The following is a 15,245-nucleotide window of genomic DNA, read 5'->3' as shown; positions in this document are numbered from 1 at the left end:
AGGCCAGTCCTCTCCAGCCATTTGGTCTGCAGAGTTGGGATGCGTGAGCATGGAAAAGCCATGTCCTGCCTGCAGCAGCCCGGGGTGTCCAGCACAGTGGAGACACTGTTCAAAAGCACCCGGGGGGACGGCGTGGCCTCGCTCAAGTTTCAGCTTGAATTTCACTCTGTCCCTCAAATGTCTCTGGTTTTAACATGAGATGACAAGTGCCGTGGCAGGCCAACCTTGCAGAGCCAGCTATGCAGGAGTGACAGGATCTGGGAAAGGGGCTGCCCACATCTACACAGCTGGGCCTGCTCTGGCAGGGCACCAGGACTGCCCATCTGTCCGTGCAGGAGGGCAGCTGGAGGTGGCTGTGAGGTGTATCCATCAGGTCCAGGCAGCTCAGGTGGGGTGAGAGCTTTGCCCATTTGCCCTTGTGAGCCTCTCCCTGCTGTGAAGGGCAGGGCCAGGACCGGCTGAGGAGCCTCCTTGTGAGGGCTGCTGGTCTTGTACATGCACCTCAGGAGGGATCACAATGAAAGCAAAAACAAGGATGGGGAAAACATTTTGCTGGCAGAAAGTGCAAATGACATGAAACTACTGGGCTGCTGCTTCATTAAATGCACTGGCCAGCCAGAACTGAATTGCAGATATCTTCCTAATGCGTTTTGAACAGTAAAACTCCCTTTGGTCAATCCCACTGTTATTTGCCTGCTCTTCTCAGCCCACCTGCCATGGCGCCAGTAGCATCTTTGTTGGGATAGGAGAGCTTGGGAGCATCAGCAGGGACAGGTGGGGCTGGGCACAGCGCTCCAACATCTGCCTATTCCTCTTCCCCTGTGCTTTCTGCACTGGTGGAAGACTCTGGACCAACATCTGGCAAGAGGCAGCAAAACCTGCCAAAGCTCATCCTTCCTTGTGGGGCGTGGGGATGCCTGCGCAATGCTCCACAGCTCCACAGTGTCGCCTCTGCAGAGGGAGAAGGGCCTGGCTGGGCTGTGGTTTCAGCGTGTGGGTTTTGCAAGATGGAGCTGCAGGGTCACTTTCAGCAGAGCCCATCTCCAACACCAAGAAAACATGGAGCTTTGGTTTTTTTTCGCTTTAGTTTATAGGCTTGGGACAATGATACAAAGCATGAGAGGGGAAGAGAAAGAAAAAATAGGAGGCAAGTACATAAATAATCACAATTAATATGAAGGTCTAATGGCCTGCCTGCCTGCCTTCCTGCTGTAATTTACCATATGCTCTAGTACTTGAGTGAGGTTTCCTGGCTCACGTGTTGTTAGTTTATGTAAGTATGCACAGACCTTTGGCAAATTTGTATTTTTATTATGTAGAAGCTAACATTTAGCTTTGTTGTTGTGGCTATGTTGTAGCATATGTTACTGTTTATGTTTCAGGGAAAATGAATCTCTTGACTAGAAAATATCTTTTTCTACTATTCTAGTGATTTGTTATTTTGACCTTTTTTGTAATGATATTTTGTCAATAGCAAAGCTGAGTAGGACGGACCAGGTAAAGGCTAGTCATTTGTGTGTGACACACATGGTATATCGTTTCTTCTGGGTTCTTGAGGGGATAATCACATCCAGATATGATTCAGAAGGTCAACCTGAATTGGAGGGAAATTATTTCTCAGAAGTGGGTATGAAATAGGAAGTAGTTTGTTTTTCTTTTTTTTTTTTCTTCCCCCCCCCCAGTTTAAGTTGGAAAAACCTATGTATGACAGGGGAAAAAAGGTATGGCATTTTTTCTTAGTTTCCTGTGTAATATGTGTATATATGTGTGTATATGTTAACCTCAGCAAATTTTTTTCAAGACAATTTTATTTTTATCTTTTTCATTGAAGAATCTTCAATGTTTTCAGTGGGAAATATATTTATATCATTGATATCTGTTTTCTCAAGGGCCAGTACATAGGATCGCAAAATATGTTATTAATGGACCAAGGCCAATATGACATGCTGTGATTTTCCACAATTAGTGAGAAAAAAAGTCTTAATGCTAGCAGAAGTTTGAAGTGCTACAAAATTTGGAGTCTATTTTTTTTTCCCAAAAGTCTGTGTGAGAAATGGAAAAAATTTCTCTGAGCTCCATGGTACCTGGATTTGGTATAAAGCTTAAGACAGTCAAAATGGCTGGCACGCATCCAAAGAAAGAAGGAAGTCGCTGCACTGGGCTCCTCTTGTGTCCTGAGACTGAAGTGTGTCCTCTGTAGTCCCACGACTGGAGAGAGCGGGCACAGCTCAGAGTAGCTCTCTGACACTGCTCCCATGTCTGGAAAAGACATCTGCAAGCTAAAGGGAAGAGTGGGAGAGGTCTGCCTTTTCCCTCGGTTCTTACTGATTTCATTTTACACCATTCCCATGTGCTCTGACCCTTGGCTTGTTTTTGGAAATATCTCTCCTGTATTCACAGAGAAGTCTGATTTCATTATCTGCAGTCCTGCGACTTTGTATGCTGTGTTCAGGTCAGATCCAGTAATTATTGTCTGTAAGCTAATAGCTGTGGGGTTTTATGACCTCATGTGATGTCTCAGGCAATGCATTTAAATTCATAATGAGCAGTGATAAAAGGTGCTTTAGCCTGTGTGACTATTTGATTCTGCACTTGGAGCACCATGAGTGATGTTGCTTGTGAGTACCATGCAAACCAGATCAGGAAAAAGTGATGGAATCTTTTCAGTTCAGACATCAGATTTCCTTGGACTCCATGTCTGTACGGGAAATTTTCCCTTTATTTCATGCAACCTAGCTTTTACTGCGACACAGACGCACACATCTAAATCTATGCTCTCTGTCTTGAAAATAATGAGACATTTCATTATGATGAAAATCCAAAATAATTACTACTACAAGGATCAGAAAAGAAATTGTTGAAATATTCTTTTAAGCTTGATGTGATAGTATTTACAGAAACAAATGTTTCCTGGATCTCTACAAGTCATGTGTTTCAGAACTGCTGAACATAGTATGAAAAGACCCTGACACTTAATGATTTATAGCGCTACAGTGTTTCTGTACAAGCTTCAGCCCAATATCTACCAAGTACAGAACATGACCTGGGCAACAGGGAACCAAAACCTCATTTAGTTACACAGAAGCCTAAATTGAACAGTGATTGAAAAATCAACAGGATCTTAAAATGAGTCTTGTAGCCTGCTCAGCAGCAAGTGCAATATTTTGGATGCGAAGAGTGTGTTTTTGGCCAGGTTTAGACTTTGCTGAAGCTGGGACAGCTGGATTATATCAGCTCCCACTCCAGGGAAGCATGTGAGAAAAGACATGTCATAAGCTGGTAACTGTTCCTTTTTCCATTTTTTGTTGTTTTGTGTCTTTGGATGCATCAGAACATCAGGAACAGGTTTTTGATCCTTTCCAGAGAGTTTAATTGTAGCCACCCCTTCAGTGTTTTCTACTGTGATACCAGTAAACAGAAATATTGCTTCCAAATGATTTGCCAAAAATGGCAAGAAAAGAGAATTTAAAGTTCTCTGGCATAAAGTCACACATATGGGTTCTCATTAGTTAATATTTGCTGGATTTTGGTTTTCTGTCCCTTAAAGTAAAAAGTTTGTTGACTCACTGAAAATAAGATGTCACGTAGTTCCCGAGCTGACATATGATGGAAATATTGACATGAATTCTGTGCATGATGGGCAAAAATACATGGGAGAAAGTATCTGCACAACTGCAACAACTTTTTGTATGCTGCATGACTAGCTTTCCTTTACACTGTGAAAGTGTGAGAGTAAATTAACAGGATGCCTGAATATTTTGTTGCAAGAGTTTTCCTAAAGTTTTATTTTTTCTTACTTGGGTGCTCTCTGGCATGCAGCACAAAGAGGGATGTTTACTTAGGAAGTGCTAGGTTATTTTGTGAGTGAAATACAGAGGAAAAAGATCACATATTCACTGTGGAAATTGTACTGTTCAGTCTCCATCTTCTTCTAAGCACTTACCAGATGCTGCAAGGGAACAGATATTAATAATGAACATATTAATACAAGCTGCTCAGCCTGTCCCTCTTCGATATGCATCAGCACATTTTAGGTGTATCCCCCAAACTGGAGCCTCACACCTTCAAGCTGTCCTCATCAGGGCTTGAGGGATTGGCTCCTTCTCCTACCCAGGTTTCTAGGAACATTCACTGTGACATGGAGTCTTTGCAGGACTGCTTTATAAACTGAGATCCTAGAAACATGGAGTTTTGTTTTCCTAACATCTGCAGCCCAGCATTCTCCATGACCAGCTCTATTAGTTTTCCTGCAGAAAAAATGGTGCCTTAGAGTACAAACCAATGCGTTCTGATTTCTCTCTGTTGCCTGAGATTTATCTCATCTCCTGCTTTCCCCTGCCCTATCCTTTTCTTCAAAGCTCTTGGAGAAAAATGTTTCTTTATAATTTTGCTCTTCCTAGTCAGGGCCAATGCTGGTGCTGATAGTCCTGACTGAGCAATCTATTCTGAGACAGAGTTGTAGACACTACTCAAAATAAAATAAAAAAAAGGGGAAAAATATACAGGGCAAAAAATATCCACAATGGTTTCAATGTACAAAAATTCTGTGATCTCAAAGAGAATTCACAAGCTGCACCTTGATTCCTTGATCCATGTCAGAGATACTTATCCCGTGTCTGCACCACAGTAGCTATGTTTTTTCAGAAAGCTATATTTGTTGACAGATTATTCTATGCTTTCTAAGCACATATTGAAGAGGCTTTGGGTTGTTCTGAATAACCAGCCAGATCAACAAACCAAACTGTCGCACAGATCTCTACTTCTGTGTAAATACAGCACATGCTGGTATGTCTGACCTACTAGGCGTCATTTAATGCAGTTAAAAATGTTCTCATATAAGATTTAGTCTGTGCAAAATCCAGCTTTCTATGGAACACAATGCATTTGAATTGTAGCAGATTGTTCCTACTTAGTCTAGCAGTAAAACCATTGCACTGGCTGGAAACAGCTTTCTTTAACATCTTTAAACCAGAAAGATCTGAAGTTGACAAAGTGTTTGTGGCATCTCTTGTTTCTTGCTATTTTTCTCGATAACTAGGCTCTGGGGAAAAGTCTTCAAACCCTTAAACAAGCTGAAGAAAATAATTCCCTCTGATTTGCACTCCTCAGTGGAATCTCTTCACTGCTAGCTCCATACCTGGCAGTGGATGAGCCACACAGGGGGCATCAAGAGCTGCCCTGTTTGCAGGAAGAGCACTCACTAGGGAAAAGGTTCTGTGGCTGCACTGGCTGGAGGAGGGATATTTGTCTCCTTAATGAAGCTTCATTGGCTTGAGCAAAGGTATATGTATATTTCCAGAAAAACCTGTAAGGATTCCTGGTCTGAAGAAAAAAAAAAAAAATTTAAAAAAAAAAAAAAAAAAAAGAAAAAAAGAAAAAAAGAAAAAAAAAGAGCCTTCCAGATTCTAGTTTCTTCTCTTTCCAAGGGAAAAACTGAGGCATCCATATAGTTGATGCTTGACACTTTACATAGCAGTGTCAGACACTGGCAGCTCTTCACTCTCCAAGAATAAGTGTAACTGCTATGATTTAGCACAATGTCACTAAATGTTCCCATTTTTCCTTTTTATGATCCATCTAAACATTCATACCAAATTTGCTACCATGAACTCTGAGTACAAGTTTGGTTATGGGTCAGATAAGTACAGCACAAATAGCCATTTGGAAACTTCTACTACAAAACACTTGTGGAACTCCTTACTGCACTTGTGCTATTAGAAAAAAATGAATCACAGTAATATTTTGCATCACGGTTGTACCTGGCAACCGAAGATCTTCAAGCATTTATGAAGTAACTAGATTTACTCTATATTTTGCCAGGCATCTGTTTTTCCCAATTTGTATAAGTCCGCAGTGAAAAATTCCTTTTACAGACTTGAGCTTTTTCTCATTGTGAGGAGTCAGCCCATCACTTCATCCACTTGCTGGGTGTGTCTTATCTATAGAATTACTGCTGGGCAATTTTTGATCTTTATATTGATTTTGGTGTCTATACTGATCATCTTTACTCAGTGCATGGCAATACCCTGGAACAAGCTTCCCAGAGAAGTTGTGGATGCCCCATCCCTGGAAGTGCTGAAGGCCAGATTGGATGGGCCCCTGAGAAACCTGATCTAGTGGGTGGCATCCCTATCCATGGTGGAGAAGTTGAAACTAGATGATCTTCAAGGTCCTTTCCAACCCTATCCACATTATGATTCATATTATAAATACTTGCCTAAAATTTACCTGAAAATTTAGGAGACATCATGAAAAGGGAATGCAGAAAATGTGCACTTTTTGGAGGTGTTTGCATAATAATAGTTATGAAACCTGTGTTGAGAAACCTGAGGCCAAATCATGGTACTTCTTTGTTTTTCCCTACATCATTTGATGCCACACAGCACCTTTGAGACAGAGAACCAGAACAGTCTTCAAACTTGAACTCTTATCACTAGATGATAATTCCTCATCTGGTACAGCTTGCAGGAGAACAGATCCATGCAAAAATATGTGCAAGGAAAGTTTTCCAAGTGTTTCTGTGCACATCCAGGTCTAGTGATGTGTTAGGGGCTCTGCAGGGCACTCTCCAGGCAACATTCCTGCTCTACTACTGAGCTGATCCTCCAGTTCTCACTGCTGAAGGATTCCTTTCATATTACTTCTCCCCTTTTTTATCTATGGAAAGGCACACTTGAAGGATATAATTAAAAACTCTGGAGAACTTGAACATTTCTGCAAAAGAAAAGATGCCAGTTAGTAACAATACCTCATGCAAACAGACATATGTGTGTGAGTGTGTGCCCTTATCATGTATCAGAAAGCCACTCAAACAAGTGCATCTCATTTTTCCTAGAGGCAGAGAACATACTGGCAGTTTAGCTTTTACGAATTGCTTTCAGTTGGAAATAGTCAATGGACCAAGCTGCATTGTACTGTGGGTGGGTAAAGCTCCTGTGGAAGAAGCACTCACTCTCTTCATTGATTTTGTTCTTGCAGCAGTGAATTTGTTCCACTGTCCCTAGCTCACAAGAGTCTTTTCCAGTCTCTCTCTCTCTCTTTCCTATTTATGTCTTAATTCACTGCTGTCATGATTTATACCAGCAATACAATGTGCAAGACATGAAAATCTATATATCTATCATACCCCTGTCTGAATGCTGGGATATGACATTTCAAAATTATTTTTTCCATATACATTTATCATACTTTTTTTTTTTTTTTCCAAAAGGAAAGGTGGATTGAAACAGACTGAAGATGGCCCAACATTTCTGCTATTCTATTTCATGTACTCCATGTGGTTCATGGGGTAGAAGTAGGTGCAGTGTTGTGGTTTAACCCCAGCCAGCAGCCAAGCTGCACACAGAGACCGGTTCATTCCCCCACCAGTGGGACCAGGGAGAGAATCAGAAGGATAAAAGATACAGGACTTGTGGGTCAAGATGAAGACAATTTAACAGGGGAAACAATAGCCATGCACACAAGCAAAGTAAAACATGGAATGAATTCACTTCTTCCTGTGGGCAGCTGCATGTTCAGCCACTTACAGGAGAGCAGGGCCCCATCACATCCATGACTTGGGAAGACAAATGCCATCACTCCAAACCCCCTTCCTCTTTCTCCCCACTTTATACACTGAGCATGAAGTCATATGGTCTGGAATATCCCTTTGGTCAGTTTGGGTCACCTGTCCTGGCTGTGTCTCCTCCCAACCTCCCATGCACCTCCAAATTCCTCACCAGTGTGGCAGAAAAACAGAGAAGGCCTTGGCTCTTTGTAAGCCCTGTTCAGCAATAATAAAAACATCTTGGTATTACCTACACTGTGTTCAGCACAAATCCACTGGCCACTATGAAGAAAACTAGCTCTACCCCAGCTGAAATAAGCACGAGGAAGCACTGCTCTGTAGTGGCTCTATGCTCCTTCAGCCAATATTTTGAAGGTAAATATTTTATGATTCTTGTAGAGATTAAGGTAGGTATGTTTAGCATGTTATCCATCAGTGGCAATTTGAGGTTTAGTGTCAAAGTAAATTGCTCTTTAGGGAAGAGTAAGGATCTGTGCTGGCTTGTACCTGCAACTGAGTGATCTTTATCAGCCTTCTGACAGTCCCACAGGGACAACTAGTCGTAATTAGCTCATTTAATATTGATTAAGTCTTTGGACAATTAATCAGAATTAATCTGGGTTCAGTGGTGTTTTAGAGTTCTGAAAATATGTACATAAGACATACTGGGATTCCTGAGTGTGCAGACGGAAGCATGTCCACACTGTCCCAGGAACTGCATGCAATTTCATCTTTTTTTGAGATTTTAAAAGATGTAGAAACTTTTTAAAGAAATCTTTTGCTTCCTCTTCCTCATCATCACTTCTCTATACAGTATAACTGGGGGAGCGGTTGAGCATAAATAACAAAATACACTGAGACAAACAGTTCTAAAACATTTTTCAGCCCAGTCTTAGATCTTTCTTCTCTGGTCACTCCTGCTAGCAAAGTCCTGCCTCCCAGAAGCTGTAAGGCATTGGAGCCTGAAATTAGGTGTGTGATCTTATTACGGAAGCCCTTGTGCTTTTTTCCATACATCCACATATTGGTAGTTACTCTTGTTCTTTGTAATTTAATTTTAGACATAAGATAATCTTGTTGGAGTAAATGCTTTTGTCTCTTTGTGTGTGTGTGTGTGTTTCATTTGTTTTGGTTTTTGTTTTGTTGTTTTTTAAGAAAACATGAACTGTAGTGTCTAGATGCTAGGCAAGAAAGTTGTAGTACAAGGACCAGATTTAAATTTGTTGTAAATCCTTTTATGTTTTTAATGTCTGCTAAAAATGATAAAAATTTTTGAATGGAAAAACAAGTCTTTAATGCACCTGAAGTCTAGTTAGAAATATTTTTCACATTTTTTTGGTTTAAATTGTTTTCTATGTGGATCTTCTGAACACAGTAGATATCTGGTTTTGTTTCCTTACATGTCTGTGTGTTCTAGAAATGAAATTTTTTCAAGTGTAAATTGGTTTTTGAATTATAAAAAAAGTCAACCCTTCTATTTTTGATTTTTTCTTGCAAGACTTCATAATGTACATTTTTCACGAAAGAAATCACCCCCTCTTCTCCCCATTCCCAATTATTTTTTGACTAAGTTACACTTGGATTGGAAATATTATGAAGAAATAATTTGTGATTTTGCAGGCAGTGTGATAGATAATTTAGAAAGAAAAAAAACCAAACAGGCAAGTGATCAATACTCTAAAAATACGATATAGCTAAATGCTGAATATCTCCTGAATTTGAATTAATTCTGTTTATACTAGATCTAAGTAAGTATTAATTTTAGTAGCAGCAGAAAGTCTAAAATTCAAAAATATAGTAGGGTGGTGCAAGTAAATGACTTATCAGAACAAGAGTAATTAGGTGAATAATCAATTGGACCGTGCTTGAGGTTTTTTTTTTCAGTCAAGGTATTTAAACTAAATATGCTGTTCTCCATCCCATTATAGTGAATTGTTCACAGAATGTATGTGTTACATTCTGCACTGACATATGGCTTCTGCTTCATGCCATTAATACGGTGGTTAATATTCACAATTAATGAAATACTTTTGGTACATCATCCCGTCCAAGCCAATGAGCAGAAATGGAAGTAATTTAAAGATTCAGTGCATTCTCTGTGTTTGAATTTTCCTCAGAAGAAGGCGGAGATACCTGAGTTAAGAGGCTGAAGTTTTGTTGAATTTCCTCCATTTTTTGGGTTAAAGTACCCTGACATATAATTAAGAGTGAGGCATTTGTGCATTTTAAGCATTTTGAAATTATTGCCAAAGACGTGTTATTTGAGATTCATTTAACCATAGGTCTTATTGTCTGAAAGATTTAAGAGTAACTTTTTAAATTAGAGTCCTAACAATGTATTTAGATTAGATTTAATATGACAGTTATTTGTTCTGCTAAAAAAGGTCCCATGACATATGAAAAACATATTAATTGAGGATTAACACAGATGTAGTAAATTTAGAAATCTGTCATGAAAACTTTGCAAAGCATCATTTGTCATTTGTGATTACTGCAAATATGCCAACAGCATTAATGTGACCATCTACTTATAAATCTAGCAGATTTTGTCCAGTTCAGAACAGTATGCTTCTGGGGCTATGACCCGCCAAAATAATTCAGTTTTTTTTATGCAGTGTTTAGATTATGGCTATTTCAGAATTGTCTGTAGGTGCTCTTACTGCAGACACACAGACTTTCCTGGTCTGCAAAGGGAATAGGTAACTGTACACTGACTGTGGAGATCATGTACATCAAGTGATGTTTCCCTGCAAAATAAAGGTATCTCAAAACAGACATTTCAGTCTCTTCTGGAAGCCTCCAATGAGAAGGTGTTTGTATATTTGCACATGCACAGTGACTGTATTGCTCAGCTGAAGTGGTCATATGCAGAAAGTTGCTACAATTTCCTTGCTCAGCCTGGGGAGTCCCACTTCCGTGCTTTAGTGACATCCTCTGTGCTCTGCAGGCAGCACAATTAAACCTTGGGGGAGCTATCAGTGGTGTGTAGCTCATAATTTTCTATTAAGTACCTCCTGGGGAATGCCTGTCCCTGTGCTAATTGACAAGGTAAGGCCAAATGGAACTGTTGGTGGTGTCCAGTTTTGGACTGTGCTAAACTGATGCCCAGTACTCCCATTCTCATCTCATTGGACAATTGATTTATGATGCAACTTGCTGAGGAGAGGCTGAGAAATTTGACCTCTGAGGCCAATCACTGAAGGATGCCATGGCTTGAAGGCTGCTGGAAGGAAAATAAAATAAAAAAGAAAAGAGAAAAGAAAATAAAAAGATCTCTTCCAAAAGATCTTGTAGTGGAAGACTGGGAAGTGGAAGGGGTGGGCCCAGTAATTTCCTTCTCTGTGTGTATGTGCAGTTGTTTCAGTTGATTGGCTTTTTTGAGAGATGAGAGTCAATATGAAGAAGGATCTGCTTTGCCAGCACCATAGTCTTCTATTTTAGTATTTTAGGGAGATAAGAGCAGACTTCATGTTTATTCTGCTCTGTGTATCCAGCCAAACTTGTCCTTTGTTTTCTGCCTCAAAAAAAGAGAAGCCCTCTTTGTCTGTGCTGGTCAGTTAATACCTCAGTGATACCCTGTCCTATTATTCTCCTACTATTCCTGCCAATTTCAGGCTCACCAATCTTTTTCTGATGACAGGAGAATTCCCTAGTGTGCTTCAAGGAACTGGACAGGCAGTACACATGATCTTGCCTTGAGGGCTGTAATGCAGCCTTGTAGTAGGATCTAGTAAAGATGTATTATTATAAGTCCTTATCATGTTTATTTCACTTTTCATTCACATTCCTTCCAATCTTTTAATATTTAGCCTTGGGGAAGATTCAGCTATATATCCAAGGATGCAACTTTACATTGAATTAATGGCTATCCCTTTTCTGGTTAAGAAGTTAACAAAAAAGGAGTAGGTGTCACTATTTTGCTTATGGTGGGAATTTGACGACGCACTGAACCAAGCACAACACACTTCCAGAATCTTAACTAGTTTGATTGCACCATCGACACTGTTATTTCGACAGTCCCACTCTCCGGCATCTGGCATAATTGGAAGCAGCAGCCAGCAGGTATCAGATGTCAGTATGAATTGTCTCCTGCTGCGTGAGCACTGACTATGAAATTGATTTGCTGTCTTTTTTACACAGTTTTGTAATGAAAGTAATGTAAAGTCCCAAACAGACAAGTTCTGCATTTGTGTACATACAGTTAAAATAGACATATGTCTGAAAATTAGAGAGGGGGAAATATATCAACAGAAAAGCAGTATGACACCATCAGGCCATGTTTCTTCACAGGTGGTTGTGGTGGCAGTCCTTGCTATGTTTCTGAAGAAACTGAGCTAAATCAATAGCTGAAAACCAATTTCTTTTGGGTACTTGTATGGATCAAAAGCATAAAACATGAGAAAGAAGAACCCTTCAGTGAGTGAATTTATCTCTCTCCTCACTGGTGTTAATAAGGCAAGTGAAAAAGACTGGAAACCAAATCTTCAACCTGGAGCAAATTTTTCCTTTATTTGTCATCAGGATGATCAGGGCCCCTAAGATGAAGAAAACTGGCCTGAGCAAAGTCATTGCTAAACTTCTGTGGATTTACTATTGCCAGGATGTTGCCTTAGGGCACATCAGAAATAAACTACTGTCAGTGTGTTCAAGATGCTGTCACACAGAATAATTTCACGTGTATAAATCTAATATTTCAGTGGCTGGCATTCTTGACTACCAAGTTGAAGAACTATAAGGGAGGATTAGACCAGGTATAAAAGAAGTGCTATCATCCCAAGCCTTGAGAAAAGCTTTTGAGCACTCCTTAGGGTTTGCTGGCATCTAGAAGACGGCAGTAGGAGCACAGGATGCTGGGCTTCACTGGCAAGAGCTGGTGCCTTTTGTTAAGCTGTGTTACAATTAACTATGAAACAGCCATGTTTATGGGTATCTTCCTCATCTTGATGCAATTCTTGGCTTTGAAACCAGAAGGCTTAATCAGCTCCTACTGTAATCAAATTATTCAAGATTTTCCAAAGAGAAAATTGCAGCAAATTCCCATTCCTAAGAAGTCAGGGTCAAAAGCCTGTTTAGAAAAATCAGCTTGAGTGTTGATTACTGAGTGTGGCTGCCTTTTAGACAAGCACAGTGGAGAAAAACATTCCTGACATCTGGTTCAATGAGACCCAAGACCAGTTTTAATTGTGTTTTTGCTCTGACACCCAGTTGCATAGCAATAAGAGGGAGCATATGATACAATAATCTATATATAGGATAGGTGGGGCTGAACCTTTGACTTGAAGCCAGCTAGTCTGGTATTCCAATCTTGGTGCTGACATGAAGGCAGCCAGTAACCTTAGGCGGGTTGCTTGAAGTTCTTCCTGAATTTCAGACCCTCTGTTGATGAAAGGACCGCTCTGTAACTGTCTTGGAATTGACGGTTGTCATAACATGATCCAGCAGGCCATTTCATACACAGCCAGGGCATGGGTGTCCAGAAAAACTTTCTGCCCATTCAGGACAGACACAAGGTAATTTACAGATTCAGAGAATAGTTTTCCCACTGAAGCAGAAGTATACTGCAGGCTTCTTCCTTGCAGAAGGAAACCACCCTGTTTTGAATCTGACCACAGGAAAAGATGGAGGGCAGCTACTTGAGCACTTGGTCCTCTTCTTTTTCCCCTATAGCACAAGCAATGGTGCTATGGTTCATCACGATGACTGGACTGCTTCCTTTCCCCAGCCACCTCCTGCCCTAGGCAGCACCTTATTTTCTCTATTTCTGAGGCTACGGAAGAGAAGCTGATTCCAACAGCAAGAAGAAAAGCAGATGAGAGACTTAGGTCCTTTTCCACACAACCAGAATTTCTGTCAGATATTAGACCTATGCTTTGACCACAAAAATGAGTTGCAATTCCACCTGCAAGTGGGAGTTTTTATATGGGTGCTCTCTGCAGCTCATTCCCCAGAGGGATGTGGTAGAAAGAAATTCTCCTACCTCTGTGTTGGAGCACTGTGTAGGCTTGCTCAAACAAGATGTTGCTGACTCAGCCAGCCAAATTTGCCATGATTCTTCCCCTTATTTTCTTGGGAAGATTTCCTAAATTGTGCAGGTCTCCAACAGCAAGGAGGAGGAAGAGGATGTTATTCTTCTTACTGCAACAGAGGAAAAATATATGTTGTACTAGAGAAAAAATTGTGTGCTCTACTAGAGGAGCTGTTGCCTTACTACCCTGTCATTGAAATTAGAAGAACAGAGACCCAAAACCATTTCCTTTCCTTAGTTAAGGAAGAAAAAGCCCATCATTTATTTAAAGGGTGCTGTTACTAGAATCCACAAAATTTTTCATGGTGATGCATTCCATGGTGAAGAAAAGAATTCCTGCAAGAATGAAATACAAACCTGGATAAATTGAACTGCAGTCTTACGGCAACACATTTTATAATGCCTTTAACAGACTCTTCCAAGCTATGTTCTTCCAGTCTGTTTCCTTCCCTTCATTGTTATTCTCTGAAGGCAAATGAACCGTAATTCTGGACATCATGGTTTCTGAGACCCTGCTCCCATGCTCTGCACAGAACATTGTTGTCATTTAACAGGGAATTTTCTTGCTTTCCAGCGTTCTCAGACCCTTATGAGGATTCAATGACCTGTGTTTTTCAACAACAGTTGAATTGCTAAATCCAGTATGGTAAGTCAAATTCTTTCCAGAAGTGGCATTTCCTCACTTCTTTCATATGACTGTTTCTTTTTTCTTCAGTTTCTTTCTCTTAAAAGGAAAAGGCTAGTTCAATTCTTCTCCTGGATTCTCTTTAAGAGAAATTTCAGGGGGAGCAGTGTAGGCAGCATGGTTAAAATCCAGTCTGCTGCTTGCTGGAAATGTGGTCTTCAGCTATTGTTTCAGTAGCAGTAAAACTTCTGGAACTGCGTGACTTTTTTGAATGTTTTACTGTTTCTTTTATAGCAAGTGTTACAGCATTCATGTATGATGTCAAATTCCTCCTCATAGTGTTTGATTTTTAGAGACATGAGTATGACACAGAGGGACATGAGAACCGGCTGTTGACTGAGTCTCTCAGTGCCCTTTTGTTTATGTCTGTGACCTGGTCACATAGTACAAAGAGTTTCCTGCTGAACTACATGCAGCTGCCTGGCTGAAAAGCATGTGAGAGCTTTATTTGTCCTGCCTGCAGCCCCAGATCTTCTTGGAACAGCCTCCCAGATCCTTCTCAATGTGGAGGTGGGTGATATCACTGTGCAGCCTTCCAAAGGATCCTGTCCTTTCTGGAATACACCATCAAGGTATTAAAGCCTGCATTTTGGTGTACTGCTCCAAATGGACTGCCTGAGTAAGACCCCAGGTTCCCTGGGACTTCAGAGCACAGCCACCTATTTTTGTCAAGGAGAGCAAATATATACGAGGAACATAAACTGAGTCTTGTCTAGCTCATATCCTTTTTTCTAAAATTATTTTAACAGATTTACACACTCCTATACTCCCCCTCCCCCCGCTCCTCTTGGAATCCCTTATGCTGTTATGAAAACTACTGAGGCCTGCTTTTCCATTTTCCCATTTTTTTTGGCAATAGGAGAGACCTACAGATCTGTATTGATCCATCTGTTTCTTGAGATGGCTGCACCACATTGCACCCCACCTGCAGCATGGTAGACATGTAGCCTGAGACCAGAAGGAGTCAGAAATGTCTGGGTCATACAATA

This window comes from Poecile atricapillus, chromosome 3, assembly GCF_030490865.1.
Source record: "Poecile atricapillus isolate bPoeAtr1 chromosome 3, bPoeAtr1.hap1, whole genome shotgun sequence".
In the NCBI taxonomy this organism is placed as follows: Eukaryota; Metazoa; Chordata; class Aves; order Passeriformes; family Paridae; genus Poecile; species Poecile atricapillus.
Note: the sequence above shows the minus strand (reverse complement) of the source record.